We start from the raw sequence: 24,523 nt of genomic DNA on the forward strand, positions 1-24,523 counted from the left end.
TTGTTCATCGTTGTTTGTTTCATCTTTAGTTCTTCTAAGTCCTTGTTAAATGTTTCTTGCATTTTGTCTATTCTATTTCCAAGATTTTGGGTCATCTTTACTATCATTATTCTGAATTCTTTTTCAGGTAGACTGCCTATTTCGTCTTCATTTGTTAGGTCTGGTGGGTTTTTATCTTGCTCCTTCATCTGCTCTGTGTTTTTCTGTCTTCTCATTTTGCTTATCTTACTGTGTTTGGGGTCTCCTTTTTGCAGGCTGCAGGTTTGTAGTCCCCGTTGTTTTTGGTGTCTGTCCCCAGTGGCTAAGGTTGGTTCAGTGGGTTGTGTAGGCTTCCTGGTGGAGGGGACTAGTGCCTGTGTTCTGGTGGATGAGCCTGGATCTTGTCTTTCTGGGGGGCAGGTCCACGTCTGGTGGTGTGTTTTGGAGTGTCTGTAGACTTATTATGATTTTAGACAGCCTCTCTGCTAATGGGTGGGGTTATGTTCCTGTCTTGCTAGTTGTTTGGCATAGGATGTCCAGCACTGTAGCTTTCTGGTCGTTGAGTGAAGCTGGGTGCTGGTGTTGAGATGGAGATCTCTGGGAGATTTTCGCTGTTTGATATTATGTGGAGCTGGGAGGTCTCTTGTGGACCAGTGTCCTGAAGTTGGCTCTCCCTCCTCAGAGGCACAGCACTGACTCCTGGCTGCTGCACCAAGAGCCTTTCATCCACATGGCTCAGAATAAAAGGGAGAAAAAGTAGAAAGAAAGAATTAGTAGAAGTAGAAAGAGAGAAAGAAAGAAAGAAAGGAGGGAGGGAGGAAGAGAGGAAGGAAGGAAGGAGGGAAGGAAGAAAAAAAGAAAGAAGATAAAGTAAAATAAAATAAAGTAAGATAAAATATAATAAAGTTATTAAAATAAAAAATAATTATTAAGAGAAGAAAAAAAATTTAAAAAACAACAAAAAACGGACGGATAGAACCCTAAGACAAATGGTGGAAGCAAAGCTATACAGACAAAATCTCACACAGAAGCATACACACACACACTCACAAAAAGAGGAAAAGGGGAAAAACTAATAAATCTTGCTCTCAAGTCCACCTCCTCAGTTTGGGCTGATTCGTTGTCTATTCAGGTATTCAACATATGCAGGTACATCAAGTTGATTGTGGAGCTTTAATCCGCTGCTTCTGAGGCTGCTGGGAGGGATTTCCCTTTCTCTTCTTTGTTCACACAGCTCCCGGGGCTCAGCTTTGGATTTGGCCCCGCCTCTGCGTGTAGGTCGCCGGAGGGCGTCTGTTCTTCGCTCAGACAGGATGGGGTTAAAGGAGCTGCTGATTCGTGGGCACTGGCTCACTCAGGCCGGGGGCGGGGGGGGGGGGGGGGGGAGAGGGAGGGGCACGGAGTGGAGGGCGGGCCTGCGGCGGCAGAGGCCAGTGTGACGTTACGCCGGCGTGACATTGCGTCGGCGTGACGTTGCATCAGCCTGAGGCGCGCCGTGCGTGACGTTGCACCAGGCGCGCCGTGCGTTCTCCCGGAGGAGTTGACCGTGGATCCCGGGACCCTGGCGGTGGCGGGCTGCACAGGCTCCCCGGAAGGGGGGCGTGGAGAGTGACCTGTGCTCGCACACAGGCTTCTTGGGGGCGGCAGCAGCAGCCTTAGCGTCTCATGTCCGTCTCTGGGGTCCGCGCTTTTAGCCGCGGCTCGCGCCCGTCTCTGGAGCTCCTTTAAGCAGCGCTCTCAATCCCCTCTCCTCGCGCACCAGGAAACAAAGAGGTAAGAAAAAGTCTCTTGCCTCTTCGGCAGGTGCAGACTTTTCCCCGGACTCCCTCCCGGCCAGCCATGGCGCGCTAACACCCTGCAGGCTGTGTTCACGCCGCCAACCCCAGTCCTCTCCCTGCGCTCCGACCGAAGCCCGAGGCTCAGCTCCAAGCCCCGCCCGCCCCGGCGGGTGAGCAGACAAGCCTCTCGGGCGGTGAGTGCCGGTCGGCCCTGATGCTCTGTGCCGGAAGCTCTCCGCTTTGCCCTCTGCACCCCTGCGGCTGCGCTCTTCTCCGTGGCTCTGAGGCTTCCCCCCTCTGCCACCCGCAGTCTCCTTCACGGCTCCATCCCACTGGTGCAGGTGCCGTCCCTATCCTTTTGTCTCTGTTTATTCTTTTTTCTTTTGTCCTACCCAGGTACGTGGGGGGGGGGGGGTTCTTGCCTTTTGGGAGGTCTGAGGTCTTCTGCCAGCGTTCAGTAGGTGTTCTGTAGGAGTTGTTCCACGTGTAGATGTATTTCTGGTGTATCTGTGGGGAGGAAGGTGATCTCCGCATCTTACTCTTCCGCCATCTTCCCGGAAGCCGGCCAGGGTTTATTTTAAGGTAGATTGTTCTAAAACATTTTAGAGAAGTTCATGCGCTCAAACTTTCAGGGTTATATTTTATTCTGGTGCCACATTCTTGCAAAAATTAGGGTAAATTTGTAGCTCATTTTATATTCATCCTTAAATTATAGCAAACAGGGACTTGGCCAAAAATACAAACGAACCCGGGGGTGGGGTGAGGTGAGCGGGGTCGGCACCGTCCTGGGTACCCTTCCCCACGCTCTCAGTCCAAGATCCTCACTAGGCTTCTCTTTCCACATCTTTCCTACTAGAAATTATTTAATTAAAATCGCATTTGCTACTTCTGATCCTGGTGGTTTTGCACTAAGTGGACATCCATTTTAGTTTTTAAAATAAGCAATTTTTACTGAGAACTGTTGTTTATGTATCATTAATGTCACACTTTATTAAATTTTTCCATTGACTTATTTCCATCAGTAACTTCATTTCTAAAAGCAGAAGCAAATCACAGAGCGCTGCCTTTGCACTCACGCAGGGTGTGCTGTTCCCCCCCGTTCTAAAGGATTTATGTCTTCTGTGGCTTCAGATGCCTCAGCGTTACAATGTCCACTGGTCTTCATTACACTGACACTGTTTCAAGTTTAACAAAATGTTCTTTTTAAGAACTTTAAAAGTCAATTTGATGAGCAGTTGAACCACCGAGGTAAAAAAAAGTCACAAACAATAGGTAGATGGTACCTGTAGAATGTATATAGATGTGGGAAAAAGTGTAGAGAACGGAGGCTCTCTGAAAGTAATAATAAAAAATGGAAGGCTCCTTTTGATTTTATACCAACTTTATCTCTATTGCTCACTACTTATGTAAATGATCAGCTCTACAGAAGAAAAGGACTTAGGAACTTTATTCAATTTGGGCAAAAATAGGAGACAATAAAACTGAAAAAGAGAACGCACTGGAAACCAGGCTGGGGAATGTTAATTTGTTAAAAGTGTCAGGTTACTCAAAACTGAAATAAAAATGAAAAAAGTCAAATGGGACAAAGAAAGCTTAGAAAGAAAATCCCAGTGTTCAATACATCTTATGAAGAATGATTGTGTGTGTGTGTGTGTACTCAGGCACATTTTAATGCAGAACTGGATAAACTACTGGCGCTGTGGTTTGTTTGGGGTAAAATGTCAACTTGTCAAGTTTGTTTTCATTTCCAAGTAATTCATCTTCTCGTCTTGTGCTTTTTCTGTGGTGGCGTTCTCCCTGGAGACGTGTTAAAATGAAATGCCTTTAAATATTTATTAGAGAGTCCTATACAATTTTGAAATTTCATTTCCTTTAAATCATCTTTGTTTCTTTTGGTGGAGTTTATGGTATTGTAACTTTAAAAATTCCCTTCTTATGATAGCTTTCACTTAGCAAAGAATTTGGATAAAGTCAACTTTATTATTTTTCATTTGTTAATTAGTTATGGTCAATAATTTCATTATTCCTCCTATAAATATTGCCATTATTTCCAGAGACATTTTTGTCTCTAGGGGAAGAAATGCTGACCTTAGAGAAGTTCTTTGTGTCATTTTGTCATTTTGTTCACCTGTCCCGCCAGGTGAACTAAGCCACAGTTTATAATGGGTGAGCCTTGCCTTGGGATCACACATGCAGAGATTCTGTCTATTATCAGAGTCTAGCAACTGGAATGAAGGTCAACTTCATAAAAAATTCAGTTATTATCTCCAGGTCCTATAAAAATACTGGCTTCTTGATAAAGCATGCTCCATGTTCTGGACTTTCTAAACATCTTTGGCTAACTTCCTATGTTACTTTGCCTTTGTCACCTGGAATTTGGTGTACAGTCATCCCAGGAATTCCAGCGGATACCAAAATCCACAGATGCTCAAGTCCCTTATGTAAAAGGGTGTAGTGTCGTCTGGCCCTCTGTACCCTCCGGTTCTGCATCCCCAGATCTGCAGATTCACGTATGCAGAACCCATGGGCACTGAGGACCGGACAGTATTACAAAAGGATGTCATCACCATAGTTGTGAAAAATCAGTGTGTAACTTTGTCCAGTGCTTCGAAACAGAAGGGACAGCCAATAGGAGTTTTTGGAATGCCGTGCTTTCTTTGGTTGAGCGAGACCTAACTTGTGTGGATATATCCTTGGGGGTGGGTTGTAAGGTGAAGGTTAGGGGTGATGAAGGTATTCTGTATCCTGCACAAGAGGCCGGAGCAGAAGCCGAGCGCATTGTCATTTCACAACGGCAGAGATACCGCAAAGAGAAAAAAGAGTTTTCAGATCCACTCTGCACTGGCAGACTGTCCTCAGAGGTGCTGCTTTAGTGCATAATTTAGACGTCAGGGACAGGTGCGTCTCAGAGATTTTCCTGGCGGGTGAAGTGACAAATCCCAGGGCAAAAGGAGATTTAGGAGGTTGTGTGGAGATCTGAGGGGTGGAGGGTGGATTTAGGAGGGGTGGAGAGGAGGAAATACCCTAGTTCAGGAGAGTAAAGCTAACAGTCAAGTTCACCCTTATGCAGATCCCACGTGAAGGATGTAAGTTTTCTCTTTGTCTTTCCCTTGAACTCAGCACTCGGTCATATTAGGCATCTGGTTTAAAAGTTTTATTTTACATTGCAATTCTCCATAGATGTCTCTGAAACTCCAGTAAAATCTGTTCCCTTACACAGGCAGTGGGGTCACAGAGGTTTGAGCACAGGTACATAAAGGAAGGTGTGGCCTCCCTGCTGGAGCCTCTGTAAGACCCTGGGGCAGCAGATGGGGAAGGGGGAAGGATTCCTACCACTGTCCAGGCTGCTCTCTACAGGACCAGAGGCTCAAGGCAGTGGAAAGAAGAGGACAGAGAAGCTACCACAGGGAGAGACTCAGTGGACGTGAGATAATCTGCCTCTGTTTCCCCAAACGTCAAAGGGATGCCAAGGAGGGAGGAGGGTGCACTGAGGCATAATGAGCAGGCGGGCACCTGGGAGACAGGCAGATGGATGAATACATAGAGGTGTGTATAGGTAGATGAACATGGACGCGTATATACAGGTAGAGCTGTGAATTTATGTGTGTATGTAAAGATGGATAGGTAATCGATAGAGATACGTATAGATAGATATAGAGATGTGTTTATAGATGCGCATAGATAGGTACAGATAGATAGATGCCTTCCACACCAATTGCGACACCACCACCGACTAATACCCTCCCGCCGCCTTGGGAGAACGGATCCACGTGTAAGTATGGCTGAGTCGCCTTGCTGTGCACCTGAAACCATCACAACATTGGTAATCGGCTCTACTCCAACATAAAATAAAAAGGTAAAAAAAAATACTTTCCCACTGCCTTTAATCTCCCATTCCCCAAAGCATCCCCTGGAGAAAGCAGAAGCAGAGGGAAAAAGGGAAGAGTTAAAGGACAAACCTGTCACAGGCTGGGTTTTCTGGAAGCAGATGCTGAGAGGGAGCGTGGGCGGCAGGCTTTTTGGGGAGATCATCCACTCTGAAACGAGGAGGAAGAAGCAGCTCCCCGCAGAGCTCGAGGCCGGCCCAAGCGAGGCTCTGCGCACCTGAGGGGAGACCCCGCTGGCGCCGCCGGGTTTGGGCCCGCTGGGCCTCCACGCCGCGGGCGGACCAGCGGCCTCCGGAAGGGCGAGGCCCCAGGTGGCTTCCTGCTGCCGACTCTGCTGTCCACACCCCGCAGCTGGGCAGGCGTCCCCCCATCCCGACTTCCCTGCAGGTCTCGGGACCGGGAACCCTGACACCTGGGGGGCTCTGAACCGGGTGTGAGACTGAAGTTTGCCTCTGGTTGTTTGGAAGAGTCCTGCCTGAAAGTGAGACTTCATTACCCAAATGAGACGTAGGGAGAACTAAAAGTAGAGATACAGGGAAGGGACAGGAGGACGGAGATTCCACAGAACACATTTTAAGGCAATAGCGGGAGAAAAATAAAACTGCTTCCTGTCTGGACTCTTCAAAAGTTTGACCCACGCGAGAGATCGAGTCAATGGCCTCAATTCCCTTCCCCACCGCCCTGCATGCTCTCTTCCCTGTGACTTTCCGTTCTTTGCGTTGTAGATTCGAGCTGTCTCTCTCCATCCTTCGCCCGCATGGCTTGCTTTGGGCAATAGAATGAGGCAGAGGTGACGGTGTTGTTCCTCCAACCTCGATCCCAGGAGTCCTCAAAGCTCCTGCCCGGCTTTGCCCGTTTGCCATCGCCGTGAGCAGGGCCCACTGGTGTTTGCCCACTGGTCCCAGCAGGAAAATGGGGCAGAGCCGCAGAGGCTAAGCTGCCCCAGCCAATCCCAGCAAAGAATAATCTACAGTCCCTGCAGACATGTAACTGCAGGTAATTTCCACCAACCTCTAGCCGACCCACAGATGCACGACGCATTATAATAAACTATTGTATTAAGCCTCTTAGTTTTGGGGTGGTCTCATATAACGACAGATAACTGGATACAGCTCATTAGAATAAATATATTCCTGTTATATTTCTGTGTAACACATCAGGGTTGGTGCTAGGAGTGGAAATGTTATTTACTCTTTTTTGTGTGTGTGTTGAGTAGTTCGTTCACATCTGTGAATTTGTTAGAGCTGTGTTGAGACTGGCTTTGCATTTTGTAATGATAGTGAACAACCTCAAAGGCGCAGAACCCAAACATTGAGAAGCCCGGCCATTTTCCACTTACTCTTAAGTTGACTAATTTATTATTCCAATAAAATATTTACACAAATTTTAGTTATTCCCACAGTCATATCTGCTTTGCACGACTTCCTGAAATAATCACAGAAATGTCGGTGTTAGAAGGGAAGTGGAGGGTCGTCTAGGTCAGTGATGATGAATATTTTCTTAGTTTCTTTGACAATTTAATGGAAGCTCTGCACTCTCTTCTCAGAAGGAAAATACATACAGAAGATACTTTGCACACAATTTAAGGGGAAGGATTTCCTGGAGCCCCTGAAGCTCATGTATGCACCTGGGTTCAAACGCTGTGACGCCTGACCAAAAGCACAGAGTGCCTTTTTCCAGGTGCAGCCAACATTAGCCTGAAGTAGGGAGATTAAACTTAGGCTGTCTTAACAAGCAAAAAACCGGAGCAGGTGATGAATTTGAACCAAATAGATCATTGTATTTGATCACTTGGGCTGAACTCTTCTTTCAGTCCGAGTATAATTTCTCCGACTCCCTCCTGCACTGTGGTGGTGTAGATAGAGGTTCATTTTAATTCTCTTGGCAAAGGGTCAGCTCATAAAATCAAGTGATTCTTCACTCTCTTCTGACAATTTCCCGGGCAGCAACTTTATGAACACATAGGGCACCACCAACGTGAATGTGGGTGAGAATCGATGCATGGAAATCGCCATCTGTGGCCAGAGGAACAAGCTCCAGAGGACCTGGAACAGTCCAGGCATATTTTATTGGATTTTGTTTTCACAGTCCAACCTGACAGAATAAAATATCAAAGATCTGTTATTTTAATAAAGCTTTTTACTTTGAGATCTTTGATAATATTGCCTTGAACAACTTTTACGTCTTCTTTTATATTTTTAATATCTGTGGTAAAAAGAAGAGCCTGTAAAAATAGAAATTTTCTTCTTAGAGGAGAAAAGACAGTCTCTAGATCATCATTTCCCAGGGCCACGGCAGTGGTTCACAGGTTTATTACGATCGTTCTCAACGTTAGTCTCACCTGGGAACGTTAAGCCATATGTTCAAACTCAGCCCCGCACAGACTAAGCTCTAAAGAGAGAGGAAGAAGACCCAGATGCTCTTTCCAGAACATCGTGTTCTAGTTCGGAGGAAATAAAGTTAGCAGCCTGGGGGCCAGTTTGGCCTTAAGATGAACAGTATGTTTAGCCCGTACAGAGTTGGTCTCCCAAATTCTAAATGGCAACAAGTGCTGCTATTCCACTGTACTCCATTACATTAAGCTAATGTACACTAAGCAGCGTTAAAAAAACAGACATACAGCAACAATGAGCCCAGATTGCATATGACAACCGTCGGCTGGGCAGTGCTGCTCCTTTAGAAGCTGCAGACTCTCAGCTACTTCCACCTGGTCTAGACATTCATGCTGCTTGTGGGACCTTGTCAGCACTTGAGTCTGAGACATGCAGTCAAGTTGAAGGGGAAAAAAGGGTAGACCAAGTCAGTAAAGACGCCGTGTGAGAAAGGCTATAATAGATGCATGTGCATGAAGCCGTGGAACGTGCGATGCATGTGTGCGTGTGTCTGTGGTGTGTTTTAGAGGAGTATTTCTGAAAATTTTTTATTAATATCATACGTTAAGTGACATTTGTTATGAGACTGACTCGTGGGTCATCGAACAACGCCTCACAGCACACTGTGAAGCTGGTCAAGCCTGACTCTGGCACCTTCCCCTTCACGTCGTCGGCCTACAATTCCGCTCGCTGTCCAGAGTTCCTGCCATGTGCCATGCACTCCTGCACACGTTAGGGGTTTGAGGTATCCCAGGGACTGGCTGCAGGGCCAGTCTCTTCTCAGCCCAGGTGTCTCTCCAATTCTCCCATTGATAGCCTTACTCAGCTAGGATCACCCTTAAAGTGCTGGTAATGATGTTAGCTGCTGTTACCCTCTCAGAGGTCTATGGATTTTACTAGGGATCCTTCAAGTCCGAAACCCCTATGCAACTAACAGGAATGGAGTCTTAACCATAAGAGGCTCTTGATTATGACAAGTCAGGGTTTGAAAGCAGGTGCCCATCAAATTGTGTCCTATAGACTTGCGTATCCATCTGACTTGAGATGAGTCTCGGCTGAGTGCTTGGAAAGCAATATCGATGACTTGAGGAAGAGAGTAAGGGAAGGGGTGGAATAATTAGAGTATGCAGAGCTTTAGGATGCCCTGGGCCACCTGCCCTGGGTATGTGGCTGTGCAGCCATGACCATGAGGAGAGGAACATATAGGGAAAGGAATTCACAATTCGTTCTGGAATTTTAACTAGACCTGACCTTGTTCCCTTGTATTCTCACTTAACAAAAGTGATCTTCTCTGCACATTAGAGCAGTACAGTGACAAACAGGGTGTTTGCTTGTCGACAAGCTCCATGCATGTTCGTGTTCTCCAAAAACCCAAGTAGTTAACGCTGTTGCTTCAGTCCAGAAGCATCGTTTAATGACTTGTATTCATCACTCTGCAATGTGATGTGGATGATTCACATGAAATGGAAAAGGCCTAAGGAAAATGAAAGCCAAAGCGTTTTCTTATTTTTCTTTGACACCAACCAGATTAGTGAAAACAAAATGAAATGACTATTGGAAGTAATAAATTATACAGTTTAAGTTTATTTCCATTAAAGAAAAAAGCAATGTCTCAGAAACCTGAGAGTTGCAGATGGATTGCCCGTTTGAATAAAAATCATTGCATTATTGCTTAATCCTTCACTGCATCACGCCCTGTTGAGAAAGGCTACACATTTCATCCCATTTTTCTTTTCTTTGTAATTTATTTTTTCTCTGCAATCACTTGATTTATACCACCACTAAAAGGAAACGTTCATAGTCAAGGAAAGGACGGTACTTAATTTCCTGCATATACAGGTGGCATTAAGTGCCAAAGCTGAATGGCCCTGCAGGAATCAGCTCTAGACTTGAGTTTAACATCCCTATCAATTTACTGGTTATCCTGAAAAGGCGGTATATTACCTGCTAATTTAAAACTGCAGTTACAAAGGATAGTCGATTGGCAATGGGACAACAGAGCTGAGAGCAGCTAAAATGCAAAAGTGCCAAGAATTTCTAGGCATATCCAGAGAGAAAGAAGCTTATACAGCATAAAGAGGTGCAAATTAATTATAGATCGCCACTGCTTAGAAAAATTGAAGAAAAAATATAAATTTACTTTGTTCATTGTAACGTCCCAAAATAATGATAAATATAATTTACTAATAAGAAAGAAAAAAACCCACACACTGAGACGTGTGTCCTTGCCACTGCCCTTCATCTACCCAATAACTAATTGGGATGCTTTAGTTATTAGTCCTGATTTCCTTCTTAAAAAATATTCTCTCTTTTGTTACGATTGATTCTTAAGGCAAAGGGACTGTAATTAAAACCTTAAGAAAATACTGCTGAAAGTAAGCGATCATCAACTCCCCACCAACACACACACACACACACAGACCCACCCACACACACCCATGGAGTGGGAGAGGGAGAGAGAGAAAGAGAATGAGAGCTCAAGGCAATTGTCTTAGCTTGGTTACCTCCCCAGACAAAGGCTGGGCCGAGAGCTGCATCTTTGGAAACGTGCATGCAGAGTTTGGATGCAGATTTGAGGTGAGCAGGTTTAACAGTAGGTTGGTCTCCGTGTCACCGTGTAAGGGAGTGGAAGAAATGGCTTTGGACAAACAGAGGGGTTGAACTGTGGTGCATTTGCAGCAGAGGAAACAGTCAGTCCCTCAGTGAGCTCTGAGCCTGAGATGGCCTTGCGGAGTGGTCCCGAACTGGGGCAAGGGGAGAAGCCTTCGTGCTCCAGGCCTGGCCAGTCATTGAGTATTAACTGGCCCCAAGAAAGCAGTATATCCTCGAGTAATGCGGCGCCTCAGTCTCAAGCAATTATCAGAGTCAGCAACGAACAGTAGCTGCAGCCCTGGAACCTGAGGGCCTGCCTTCTCTCGGGTGGGCGGGGCAGAGTGCCCCGTCATCCACTGCAGCTTGCACGAAAGTGATCCACGAGGACAGAGATGGGGTTGGGAGGACTGGGAAGGGTCAGATGGAGAGGGGGAGGCAGCCAGCCGAAGCACTAGTTCACACCAAGCTGGTCGCTGCTCTGGGCACCCGGGGCTCTTGTTGAGAGCCGCCTGGAGAACTTTGCAGAATGCACAAGAGCGTGCATCTCCGACACGGAAAATGGAGCATTTATGCATTGGCTCCACTGCCCGGTGGACAATGGGGTTGCTCCAGGGACGTTCACTCCCTCACTCTTGTAGATCTGTGCTTGTGCTGGAATAGCTGAGCAGACTCCTGCAGGGCCCCCATGTAACCGCAGCTAATGCATTAGAGCCGAAAGCAAGGGCCACGTGCTTAATGTCTCTCAGGCTACACCCCTTGCCAGAGCAGGGGCGAGAGCAAGACAGTGGGCTGGGATGGTATCAGATAAGAAGTAAATCATAGTAGCTTTGCCTTTTCCTTTCTTAATAACTGCCTGACAGAAGACCTTCATTCTTTCTTGCTTGATTGGCAAACTCATAACTGGGAATTCAATAGTTATTGGCTTTATGTCCAGTTGTGTTTTCCCACATATATTGCCACCAAGAATAATGTGTCGTATTTGGGCAAAGCATGATGAACATCTTTGAAACAATGTTGAACAGAGTCTAAGAACTTTACCCTTTATCTCCTTTAGGTCAAAAGAGATTTAGTAAGAGGTATTCAAGCTTTTATATTGGTCTTTATAATGAAGAGTTTGGTAGTGCGTGTTTCCTCATTTATCCAGCATCCTCGGGGAAGTATCTAGCGCACATACGTAAGTTTTCCAAGTAACTAAACTTCACAGGATTTTAGAAAGGAATGTCATACTCGAGAACATCTAATGAAATTCTCCGTATTTTCAGTTGGGTGAACTGATGCCAACGCAGACTACATCACCTTGACAATGGCACACTGTTGATGAGTGACTGGGCAAAGAGTAGAACCCAGGTTTCACGACTGCGGTTCAGTACGTTTTCCACCCAAGACTTTTATTTCCTTCCGTACTACATTTCCCCGCATATTTTCCTCCTAATCGTGACTAAATGCATACATTATTTCCTAGACGTTTAAAGCAGAGTGCACTAAACATAATTTATCGGTTATGTCCAATATTCTTTTAGTTGCAAGATGTAAACTGAGCGTCAGCTGGTCTTCCCTCTCTAAACAAAGCTATAGAAACAATTCTCGTTTTGCAGAAAGTAGATACAAGCTTTGCTCAAAAAGAGGCGTTTTTCCTGTGAAAGACAGAAAGAGACTTTCATCTCTGGAGCACTGATGTGGGTGGGACTGGGTAGGAGAGGAGAGTGTAGCCAGAGGGGTGGGGGGTGTCACCGGGAGAGAGCCCGGGTCACCGAACAGAGAGGAGAAGGGCCAAGGGACCCTGACGGGGTGGCGGGTTGGGATACGAAGCCAGAGCAGCAGGACGGCTCAGCCCCTGCGCACTCACTCAGCCCCGCTTCCCAGCAGAACCGCTGTCTTCCAGAAGGGATATCAGTCCTCAGGGCGGAGGCAGAGGGCTGCCCTTGGGTCTGAAGAAACCTGCCGTCTGGCAAACTAACGGACAGAACAACTTGCCCGTCCAGCCCACGGCTCTAGATGGAAAGATACTTCTTTCTCTGGAGAATTTGTAACCCTGAACAAGTCCTTATATAGGTTTAGAATTTAAATTATGTTACCTTTGTAGTCCAATTACATGCTAAGGATTAAATGAAAATACCCTCACAATAAGAGTATCCTGGGTTCTTGTGGAAAAAAAAGTGACATAGTGAAATACTCCCAATTCAGCCTCCTTCAGAATTACCCTCAGTAAGGTTCTGCTGGGCGTGGCCACACAGTCAAAATTACAAAACACCTGCAGTGGAGACAATGGCTGAGTGAGACTCCGAGGACACAGACATTGGAATAGCCAGATAGAGAACTTAAAAAAAAAGCAGTACTTAAAATCTTAATGAAATGAAGGATGAAATTAAAATATTAACGAGAAACAAGATATTATCAAATAAGAAAAGGCAGATTTGAAATATGATAGAATAGAAGCTTGAAAAACGAAAAACATAATCTTTGGAATTAAATACTCAGTGGATCATTCAAACAGCAGATTAGACACATCTTAGAGGAAATTAGTAAACCAGAAAAATGGCTTAAAGTACCTACAATACAGCACTAAGAGAAGAGGAAATGGAAAATATGTCAGAGAAGTTAAGAGACCTAGAGAATGATGGTCTAATAGACACTCAACATTTGAGAAGGAAAGAATACAGAACGTGAAGACGGAATATTTAAGGAAAGAATGGCTGAGAAGTTAAAAAACTGTCGGAAGACATACAGACTCATAGTCAAGAGGAACACAATATTCTCAGCAGGATACTTTTTTCCAAAAAAAAAAAAAAGCCTTAGATAATTGTAGTTAAAGAGCTGAAAGAGCAAAGACAAAGATATTAAAAGCAGATGAAGAGCAAAGACAGATTTCTACAAAGCAGTGATACTTGGACCAATAGCTGATGTGATTCAAAGATGACGGAACCCAGAAACAAGTGTGGTAACATCCACAAGCGCTCGGGGAAAAGAATGGTCACTCGAAAATGATGTAGTCAGTCTCTCATTCCAAATAAGTACAAAATGAAGACATTGTCAGACAAACAAAAACTGAGGCTACTCATAACCATCATGCTCTCAGTGAAAGAACTTCGGAAGGAACTTGAGGAAAAAAGACAGTGGCTCACAAGAGAAGGTCTGGGTGCAAAAAGATACCTTTAGAACCAACAACAGATAAGAAAGAAACAATGTTTATTTGGGGGGATTAAAATACACCTAGAATGCAGACCTACTGCATAAGTTACAATGGTTGTATTGAATGTGCTCCAGGGTCCCTGTCTTATCTGAGAGAGTAAAGATGTGGATTTACTTTGGAATGAAAACATGTTTGTGTGCTAGACATCTTTCCCTGAGCTCTCTCTCCATCACCCGACTCTGGGTGTGACCCCTGTGCACTGCTCCACGCGCTCTCCTTGCCCTTTATTTATTTATTTTTACATCTTTATTGGAGTATAATTGCTTTACAATGGTGTGTTAGTTTCTGCTTTATAACAAAGTGAATCAGTTATACATATACATATGCTCCCATATCTCTTCCCTCTTGTGTCTCCCTCCCTCCCACCCTCCCTATCCCACCCCTCTCCTTGCCCTTTAGATTTCTGTTGGCTCGCTTGTGAGAGGCACAGAAGGGGAAGAAGAGTGAATAGAGGTACTTGTTCCCTGGCTCCCCCCAGGCTGGGTCGCCACAGGTGGGCTGCTTCCCTTTTCCAAAGACAGCATTGATGGGACAGCGCTCTTTCAAAGCTCCCAGAGCCACATGTGTTCTTTCTGGGCTTGGAAACCACTCTCCCTACCTTGCCCTTTAAAGCCTACATGTGCTGATGACCCCTCACTGGTCCTCTGCTTAACCCTGACTACACCTCGGGAAAAATCCCTCACTAAGATGTTCTCATTTGAGCAGTTAACTTCCTGAGAGCACCCTGACTTACGCAGCATGTTAACACTGAGGATAACTACTCAGTAAGTGAGAAAACAGTGTATAATTGGCGAAAGGGTAGAGGCTGAGGAATGAAATTTTAAACTCCAAGTCGATCTAAAAGAAGAAAGGAAGGAGAAGTACAGACAACGCTGGAAATATAGAAAGAAAAAGAAAGAAAGAAATTCAAACATGTCAGTAATCACAAAATATAAATGGTAAACAGTGAGAAGACACGGAATGTCATTTGGATCGAAAACCAAAATCCACCTCTTAATATGTCCGTACAAGGCATACACCTAAAATGAAAGCTCACAAAAATGTGTCAAGTAAAGGGATTAAAAAAAGAAAGATGGCATTTTGCTAAATTATTAGAAGACAGAGTGGGCTTTCAGTCAGAAAGTGTTGTTGGGGATGCAAAGAGTCACTAAGTGAGAATAATTAAGGGATCAAATACATGGGGTAAGAAAACGATTCTGAACTTGTATAGTGACTTTCCTGGTGGTCCAGTGGGTAAGACTCCGCACTCCCTATTCAGGGGCCTGGGTTCGATCCCTGGTTGGGGAACTAGATCCCACATGCATGCTGCAACTAAGAGCCCGCATGCCACAACAAAAGATCCTGCATGCCACAACTAACACCCGGCACAGCCTAATTAATTAATTAATATTAAAAAAATAAACTTGTATAAATGTGCAGTATTACCTCAAAAGACATAAAGTGAAGATGAACAGAAGCTCGAAGAGAAAATGACAAATTTAACGTGACTCAGTAATTGATAGATTAAGCAAACAAAAACTTTGTAATGATATTGAAGATAAGAACAGCACAATTAGCGAGCTTCATATTGGTACATGTAGAATCCCATATTCACTTGTTAAGAGCACGTATTTTCTAGCGCACATGGCTACTTACAAAAATTGACTATGTACTAAATCTTAAAAAAACTTTCAGCAAATCTCAAAGGTTTGATATCAGAGAGACCGAATTATGAAATCAAAGTAAATTAAGTTGGAAATAAATTATAAAACTATAACTAGGTTGTTAGCCATAAGAAAGAAGGTGAAATCAGACTTACCATCCTGTCACAAACAACTATAAAATCTGGAAAATATATTTTAAAAAACAGCGGTTTACGGGCACTGGAAAGCAACCGGTGCAGACTTGCAATGCTGGAAACATAGGGGCACACAAGGTGAGCCCCAGATTCACCCAGGCTTCACCCTGGGGACGTGCTTCCAGGCCATTGCTCAGGGAATATGAGTGCAGAGGTCTTGCTGGGTAGAAGAGACAGAGGAGAGTCCAAGGTACTAAGGGGACTGAGATTTGGGGGCCAGATTGACAGAGAGGGTGGGCGACGGAGAAGGGTCCTCAGAATGTGAGTGGAAACTCATGTCGGGTCCTTGGGTGGCTCGTAGCTCTGTGAGCCTAGAGCAGAAAGCAGGTGCTAGGAGGCTGAGCGCTAAGTGGAGACTCTGGAGAGCGGACGTATCCAGGGAGACGCTCAAGTTCAAGCTTAGAGTGCGGAGATTGATGGGGAGAGATCCCATACCTTCAGAGCGTACGTATCCAGGGAGACGCTCAAGTTCAAGCTTAGAGTGAGGAGATTGATGGGGAGATATCCCATACCTTCAGTTGAAACCCTAGAAAGATCACACCTTAGGAGAAAGGATCACACAGTAGGAGTAAGGGCTGTGCCTTAGGAAGAAACACAAAAGCACATCTGAACTGCCTTAGCCTGACAGGTGATCTGCCAGCAATTTGTCTGCCTGTCGGAACAAAGGCCAACACTCTTTAGGAGAGGATCACACGATCCACAGCTTCAGAAGGTATCACCCACACCACCCAGCATTCGATGACCAGGTATTTAAATAAACAGGAAAATGTGATCAATAATCAAAAGACAGTTTGGTTAGTAGAACACCAAAGATGATTCAGATCTTTGAAATAATAGATGAGGCCCTAATATGACTGTCATTTCCATGTTAAAGAAAGTAGAGAAAAGGCTGGACAAAAATGGATTAAAAAGGAATATTTCAACAAAGAATTAGAATCTATTAAAAGAATCAAATGAGCATTACAGAACTTAGAAAATATCTTAAATAAGAACATAGTGAATGGTTTCATAACATCACACTGAACAGAGCAGAGGAGAGTGCTAGTAAAAAAGAGGACAGATGTATTGAATATATCCAAAGGGAAAAAAAACAAAACAGGACAGAGTGTGCAAGAGATATAGTGGGATATGGTCAAAAGATGTAACCTGTGTGTCATTGGAGTTCTAGAAGGAGCGGGAGGGGAGATGCAGGAGAAGTGAATTTGAAGAAATAATGGATGAAACATTTCCAAATCTAATGAAAATCTCGAGAAAGACAGAAAGATCTGAAAATAGGATAGGCGGGAGTGTCTAAGCAGCAAGTTTTGAGTGTAGTTTTTCATGTGACAGAAGCTCAACGTGCCCGTCAGTTACTGCTCCCCAGCGTGCCCACGGAGAGGAACTCGGGTGTGGGAGTACCTGTCCCAAGACGCGCTCCATGAATCCCTCCACCAGAACGTTTTTATGCTGAATCTTCCCTTAAGCAGGTCATGCTCCTGTCAGAGTGACACAATCTCTACATTTTCTTTTTCGTTTAGTCTTGCAGCTTTACATGACTATTTAAACATCAACGACTCCTAGACTTACCTCTCAGGTTCTAGCTCCCTCCTCTGTTAACAGGACTCTATTTCCAACTGAATAAAATACTTTCATTTGGAAGCTGAGGAGTAACCTACAAGTTAACATGGCCAAAGCATCATGATGTTTCAGCTCTGAAGCTTTAAAAGATCCCACCCTCCTCTTCTTAGTAAATGGGACCCCCAACTTCCCGGTTACTGGAAACAAAGATCTGGAGGCAACCCTTGATTCCTTCCTTTCCTTCATTCTCCACAGTCACTCCACCAACATTTTTTGTTAACTTCTAAATCATGTTAAAATTCATGTATTTATATTTCCAACACTAGCCCAGACTCCATACCACTATTATCTCTGCCTTGATGACATAAATGTATTCTCACCTGGCTTTCCTGCATTCCCTCTTGCCCCCCCACACCCTTAATATTTTGCAAATACAGCAGTATGAGTAATATCTTTAGGAAAAAATAAGATCCTGCCACTCCTTGGTTTAAACTGTGTTTGGGTTTCTCATTCTACTTCAGATAAGATTCCTTCACAAGACCTCTGAGTCCCTGGCTCCTCAGCCCCCTGCTTTCTCTGCAGCCTCATCATTCATCCTTCACCTCCCTCATTCGCTGAAATCACTCCAGCTACTTCCTTCTTCCTGTTCCTTGAAAGAATGAGGCTGTCAGGTGTTTGTGCTCAGTTATCTGGGGAACAAATGAACAGACATGCAGAAGCATGGAAATAAGTCATGTTTTCAGAGTTCTACCCAAAGAGGTGGCAAACCTGTGCTGGTTTGTTCTCCGCCGCATTCTACACTCTGTCCTCCAAGTGGCAGGGAATGCCTTTCCATGCTTCACCGCTTCCTAGTTCCCAGGCAGTTCAACCAACAGGGCGTCCTGGACAAGTCTGGGTTCGAGAGGGGTGAAGAGGACAAGACCTCCCTTCCCCCCAGCTCCCTGTTTTGAGCGGCGTCTCTGGCAGTGCCTACACCTCCCTGTCGCCCCAGCTCCTTTGAGCAGTCCTTCCCTCTGGGGTCTGAACTCCTTCAGGGCAGCCCTTCCTGTGGTTTTATCTCTTGCCATATATATGTATGTTCCCAAACCATTTCCCCAGAGTCTTCCACTCCTGGAGCTGGTACAGATCCCTCTGTTCTCTGGCCCCCTTTCTGTCTGTATCCTGTTTCTCTCTTCAGCTCTTCTGTCCTCAATGTAATAAGTTTCCTGGATTAAATATTCCTGTTTGAAATACCTAGAGTGGTGTCTGGTTTTTGACCGGACTCTGACTGATCCAAACATGTATTTCCAAGTGTTGCCATTGCTAAAAGCATTTTGGGACTCGGCTTTTATAAACGTCCTCATAACACGTTTCAAGAACCATCCAAAACAACAGTCTGATTAACTTGATTCACTACACAGGCATACCTCGTTTTATCGCACTTTGCAAATAATTGTGTTGTTTTGCAGATATTGTGTTGTTTTGTTTTGTTTTACAAACCGAAGGTTTGTGGCAACCTTGCATCAAGCAAGTCTATCAGGACCATTTTCCCGACAGCACTTCCCTCTTCCTGTCTCTGTGTCACATTTTGGTAATTATCACAATATTTCAGACCCTCCACCAGCACAAAGATTACAACTCACTGAAGGTTCTGATGATGGTTAGCATTTGTTAGCAATAAAGTATCTTTTAATTAATATATATATACACACATTGTTTCGTTGATATAATGCTGTTGCACACTTAACAGACTACATAACTTTATATGCACTAGGAAATGAAAAAAATGTGTGTGACTTGCTGTACTGTGATACTCGCTTTCTTGTGGTCTGGAACAAAACCTGCAATATCTTCAGGGTATGCCTGTACAAGCCTAAAAGTGATTTATTTCCAAATACCAAAAGGGCATTTAAATTTTTAAAACTCCATGATTTTTACATGTACAAAGTTTCTGAGTGAAATTATAAAAGGAACAGTATTCTAATATTTTTGGAGAAACAGCAATTTTGTTGGTATAAGCATAACCCTTATACGCATCTATGTATTCTCTTTCTTCCTTCCTCCTTCCCTCTTTCTTTCCTCCTTACTTCCTTTTTTTTCTTTCTTAGATCAATGACTTTAAGGTTATAGCAACTCACTTTGGCCTCATAGATCCAAAAAAGTACGGTCTGTGGTTAGATGCTTGTATGTGTTTGATAATTTAAAAAGTTGATTAGTCAGCAATTCTAGACAGAGAAATGAAGAGAGAGAGGAAATTTCAGTATCACCCTATAAACTGTATATCTATTACACTTTTATATTGCATATTGGGAATCCATTTCATACTTCTGCTTCATTCTAAGAGCTGTATATATGGAATTAATTCTGTACAGGACATTCTATCTTCTCATCAAACAAGCGTAACTCGAGAAATTTTGCATATTTAAAAGAGAAACTAAAGTTATTCCATAACTTAATTTATATTAGTGTCTCTGCCAAAAGCCAGGATCACAAGCAAATGTGCCTAAAGTTAGCGTCAGTCAATTGACTTGACTCTCAAAACATGAGCCGAATGTGTTTCCTAGCAGGACTGGTGCCTTGTCTCTGACGAGACTCCTTTGGAACTTTTGTACAACAGGCTTCTCAAAGGCCAGAGAGTGAGAGTCCCACTGAATCACTTGTGAGAGAAACACTCTCTTACCTGCCGTACCATTCCTGAACTTGAACGCTGGAACGAGCGATGTAATACTTTTCTTCCCCAGAGAAACTAATCATCAGATCAAAATTTGATATAGTATTGTTTATAATTTCTATAAAAATGTACAACCAACCAACTGTTGACTTGGGTTATTACCTGTGCACCCACCGAATGGTTTAAACAAACTAAAATGTAATCTTTTGCTTCAGAGCTAAATGGTGCTACTTTCATGGAAGAAATCCCTGAATTCTGATTTGAAATAATTTTCTCCAAATTCTGTCCTATGGGGGGAGCTTTAGAAAATCTGTTTTCTAGCATATATATCAATGAAATTTAACGCTTACAATATATTTATTTGTCTATCAATTCACAGTACAACTGGAGTTGTGTGTGTCTCCAAATCCCTTTTCTGGTCACATCCTCTCTTACTTCTGGGCCTCACATAAGGCTGGTCACAGGCAACACTAGTGATAAAGTGCTCAGAGAGAGAAAGAAAAGTGGACTTAATCCTAACGTTAATTGTATTTTAAATATATTAGAGTCATGATACTGTGTAGCTAAATGGCATCTCTAAAGTATGAAACCCTGCTTGATTCTGGTTTCTGTGAGGGTAGATGAGGATGGTGAGAAGATAAGGGAATTAAGTATGATTTCTTATTAGACTTGAAGGACTGCATCTTTTTTTCATTTCTTTGGTTACAGTTGTCATGTGACAAATTAGTTATTCTCTAATTCTCTGGAATTAGAGTTATTCTCTGGAAGTGCCCTAGTCATTTAGATTACAAGTGTAGGATCACTTAATTGTGATTCTAAAATGCAAGAAGCTCTGAAAATCAATTTTTTTCCCCAGAAATTAGCAGCAAGTTCATAAGGAGGCAAAAATCTGGTCTGAAGTGAAGTGAGACGTCTTGTGGTGTTTATCCCACTCTGTTTCACTTCAGAGATATTAATGTTTGATTACAAGAGGGCTGCCTCAGACCTAGTGAAGAAGTTATGTAAAACATGGTGTACATACCAGATAATTTAAAAAATATATTTATTTATTTAGGCTGTGCTGGGTCTTAACTGCGGCACACGGGATCCTTTAGTTGCGCCATGCGGACTTCTCAGTTGCGACATATGGACACTTAGTTGCGGCATGCGGGATCTAGTTCCCCAAACAGGGATCGAACCGGGGCCCCTGCATCGGGAGCGCGGAGCCTTACCCACTGGACCACCAGGGAAGTCCCCAGATAATCTTTTGAAAAATTTTAAATTCTAAAGTACATGAGAGCCCAAGGGCTTGATATGGGGGGCTGTGGGCCTATAATTATAAAATTTGGGCTTATGGTAAGAGGCGGTTTTATGTTACAAATTATATCTACATTCATAAGAGATATTGGTTTGTAGTTTTATTTTCCTGTGATAGCTTTAACTACTTCGATATTAGTTAATACTGGCCTCATGGAATGGTTTGGATTTCTTTCTTCTTGTATTTTTGGAAGCGTTTGCAAAGGGTTGGTCATTAAGATGTCTCTGGAGATTTATCTTGTTCTTTTGTTTTAGGATATATTACTCTGTTTCTTCATTTTCCTTGACTTTCTTTGTTGGTTTCTGTGCGTTAAAGAAGACAACTGCCTCTCCCAGTCTTTACAGAGTTGTCTCATTTAGCAGATAAACCTGCTCACCCCAGCTCCTAGCTGCTCTCAAACCACTGTGACAATCCAGCCCGTCTTCTTTGTGCTTAGTGGCTCCCAGTGTCCGAGGTAGTGCCACGATCTATCCGTGTCCCAAAGGGATGGACCACAGTCAGCACCTAGATGTAGGCTGGTTAGAAGCTGGACCTTCAGGCAGCAGCTGGGAAAGTATTTAGTTGAACCCTGTCCGGGGAGAACCTGGGAGATGAACGTTTTTGCTCCCTGTGTGCTGCGCCCAGATGTCCCGCCATGGCAGAGTGCTTCTGCGTCTGTTTAAAAACCGCTTCTTTATTTGCTATAGACCTGTGGGATTCATGAACGCAAACCCCACTGGCTGTTAGAGCCAGATGATGTAGGTGTTTATCCTTGGTCAGCAGCCGCAAAAGCTGGGCCGTCAGATGTACGTATGAGCTTGTTCCAAGAGATACTGGCGCCGTGGCTTTATTGTTGGAACAGACCAGAGGGGAGGATGGGGAAGGTGTCTGCAGGCTTCCTCAGTCTCCAGGGAGGGTTGCAGGCAGCCCTTAGATGCATGCTAACGTTGGAGGCTGGATGATCAGGCAGCATCCTGGAGATGCTTGTAGTTAGACCCCTTCGTGCGAAGGATGAGCAGATGGGCATTTTGCCTGTTCCTTCCACCCTGAGCCCTGGAGGGACATTCTCAGTGAGTGCTCGTGTGACTGTTAGGAAACGCTTCTTTGTTTGCTGCGGTCCTGTGGGTCTCAAGGAGGCAAGCCTGTTGGCTTTTAGCGCTAGGTGTTTTGGGGGCCCGTCCCTCAGGAGGGAGTCTTGGTGGCTGGGGTGCTAGCTGTGTCTTCTAAATGCTTCAGTCCTCAGGGAGAAGCTGGAATTAGGAGTCTCCTCCCAATTCTAAGGAGCTGTGCTGAGAGTGGGGACCGCGGTGAGTGTGTCTCAGTGTTTCCTGTCTGTTTCAACATGGGTATTTTCTCTTTCACCTGATGTGTGGAGTCACTTCGTTTCTGGATTTCTTTCAAAGGGAATTTCTCTGTATGTAGTTGTATTGATAGAATTGGTGCATCCGTAGGAGAGAAGTTCACTAGCCTTCTTTGTTATCCTTTTGGTCACTCCTGCAGGCAAGATTTTGATCTCAATGTCACAGGAATAGAAATTAATTTTAAAAATCAGAAAACAAAAAAGATTTTTTCATAGGAACATTTAAGAAAAATCAATCTCATTTAAACAACTCTTCTATCAAAGGGAAAATATGAATCAAAATTAGAGAATCTCCTGAAAGCACAATAATGAAAACATTTTATTTAAGATCATTTTGAATAAAAAGAAAAGGGCGCTCAGAGGAAAATTTATAGCCCTAAATACTCTTACCTATTTAAAAAAGGAAAGAAATAAATTATCCACCAAATGGAAAAGTAAGAAGAAAAACAGGTTAACTGAAACAAAACAAAAGGAATTAGTAAAGTTAAAAGCCAAAATTATGGAATTAAAAAATAAAAAACAATAGTGAATTCAAGTTCATATTGTGAAACAATAACGATAAATATTAAAGTAGGTAAAACACTTGCTAACCTATTTTTGAAGAGGGGAGAAATTTCAAATATAAAAGATAAGAAATCATAAGGAGCGGGGCTTCCCTGGTGGCGCAGTGGTTGAGAGTCCGCCTGCCGATGCAGGGGACACGGGTTCGTGCCCCGGTCTGGGAAGATCCCACATGTCGCGGAGCGGCTGGGCCCGTGAGCCATGGCCGCTGAGCCTGCACGTCCAGAGCCTGTGCTCCGCAACGGGAGAGGCCACAGCAGTGAGAGGCCCACGTACCGCAAAAAAAAAAAAAAGAAATCATAAGGAGCAAAATGAGAAATTATAGGAAAGTACAGTTTACCAAAACTGACATGTGAAAAGACACTAATTTTTCCAATTATATCCTGGTAAAAATAAGGCCAAATTCTTATTGAACTTATGCAAATAACTACATTGCCATAAAAGGTAAAGAGATTCAATAAAAGAAGTGAATTCTTGGAAAGTGAGAATCCCATATCAGTTAAAAATATTTAATTTCAGCTTATCAAAATAAAGTCTACAGCACTGTTATGGATTATAAATACTTAAAGTCATCAATGAATGGTATGCAAGTAAATGTTTCACAACTGGCTCTCCGGAAGAAGCAGAACAAAAGCCTGGTTTGAGGCATTTGCCGGTTGTGGAGGTGTAGGTACCCCATCAGTACTGATTTCAGCTACTAACCCGTTCCGTGGTTCCCCCATACCGATGCAACAGTCACAGCCTCCAAAGCAGAGGTTATAGTGAAACATAGTACAGTAAGTGGCACGGATTCACTTTTAAGTATTTATTAGCTTTATTTATAATATAATTTATTTAATTGTAAGTTTATGTAATTTAACTTTTAGTAGGATCTGTTTCTAACAGCTGGTCAAAAGATTACCCAAATTCTAACAGCTGATCTCAGTACACCATTCCACCTACTCTCTGATCAAATTGTCCCACCTCTGGGAACTTACCCTACAGATGTACCTGCACACACGCCCAAGGACATGTAAGCACAATTGCGGCATTGTTTGTGTAGCAGGAGACGAAAACAATCCAAATTTCTATATGAGAAGGACTGGTTACATAAACTCTGATATTTCCACAAAATGAAATGCTCTGAACAAGTTTAATTATTTTAAAAAGAATGAGAAAACTATGTATCGATATAGAACTGTCTCCAGTATACATTGTTACATGAAGAACGCATAATGCAGAACAATGAATATTTTTGTGTAAAAATGTAGAGAAAGCAATTTAATTGTATTTGCATAAAGAAACACCCCCCAGGGACTTCCCTGGTGGTGCAGTGGTTAAGCATCCACCTGCCAATGCAGGGGACCCGGGTTCGAGCCCTGGTCCAGGAAGATCCCACATGCCGCGGAGCAACTAAGCCCGTGAGCCACAACTACTGAGCCTGTGCCCTAGAGCCCGCGAGCCACAACTACTGAGCCTGCATGCCGCAACTACTGAAGCCCACA

General features: G+C 43.7%; 1 protein-coding gene across 1 annotated transcript in view; it reads left to right on the forward strand.

Moving 5' to 3' along the window:
• The first annotated feature begins 1,513 nt into the window (after window positions 1–1,513).
• OPRK1 (opioid receptor kappa 1) overlaps window positions 1,514–24,523 on the forward strand; it is a 65,534-nt gene continuing 42,524 nt past the window's right edge. Inside the window, exon 1 of the mRNA XM_079901675.1 lies at window positions 1,514–1,752. The gene's annotated coding sequence lies outside the window, so the exon portion shown is untranslated. The remainder of the gene's footprint in view (window positions 1,753–24,523) is intronic.

The sequence above is a fragment of the Stenella coeruleoalba genome (genome assembly GCF_951394435.1).
Source record: "Stenella coeruleoalba genome assembly, chromosome: 17".
In the NCBI taxonomy this organism is placed as follows: Eukaryota; Metazoa; Chordata; class Mammalia; order Artiodactyla; family Delphinidae; genus Stenella; species Stenella coeruleoalba.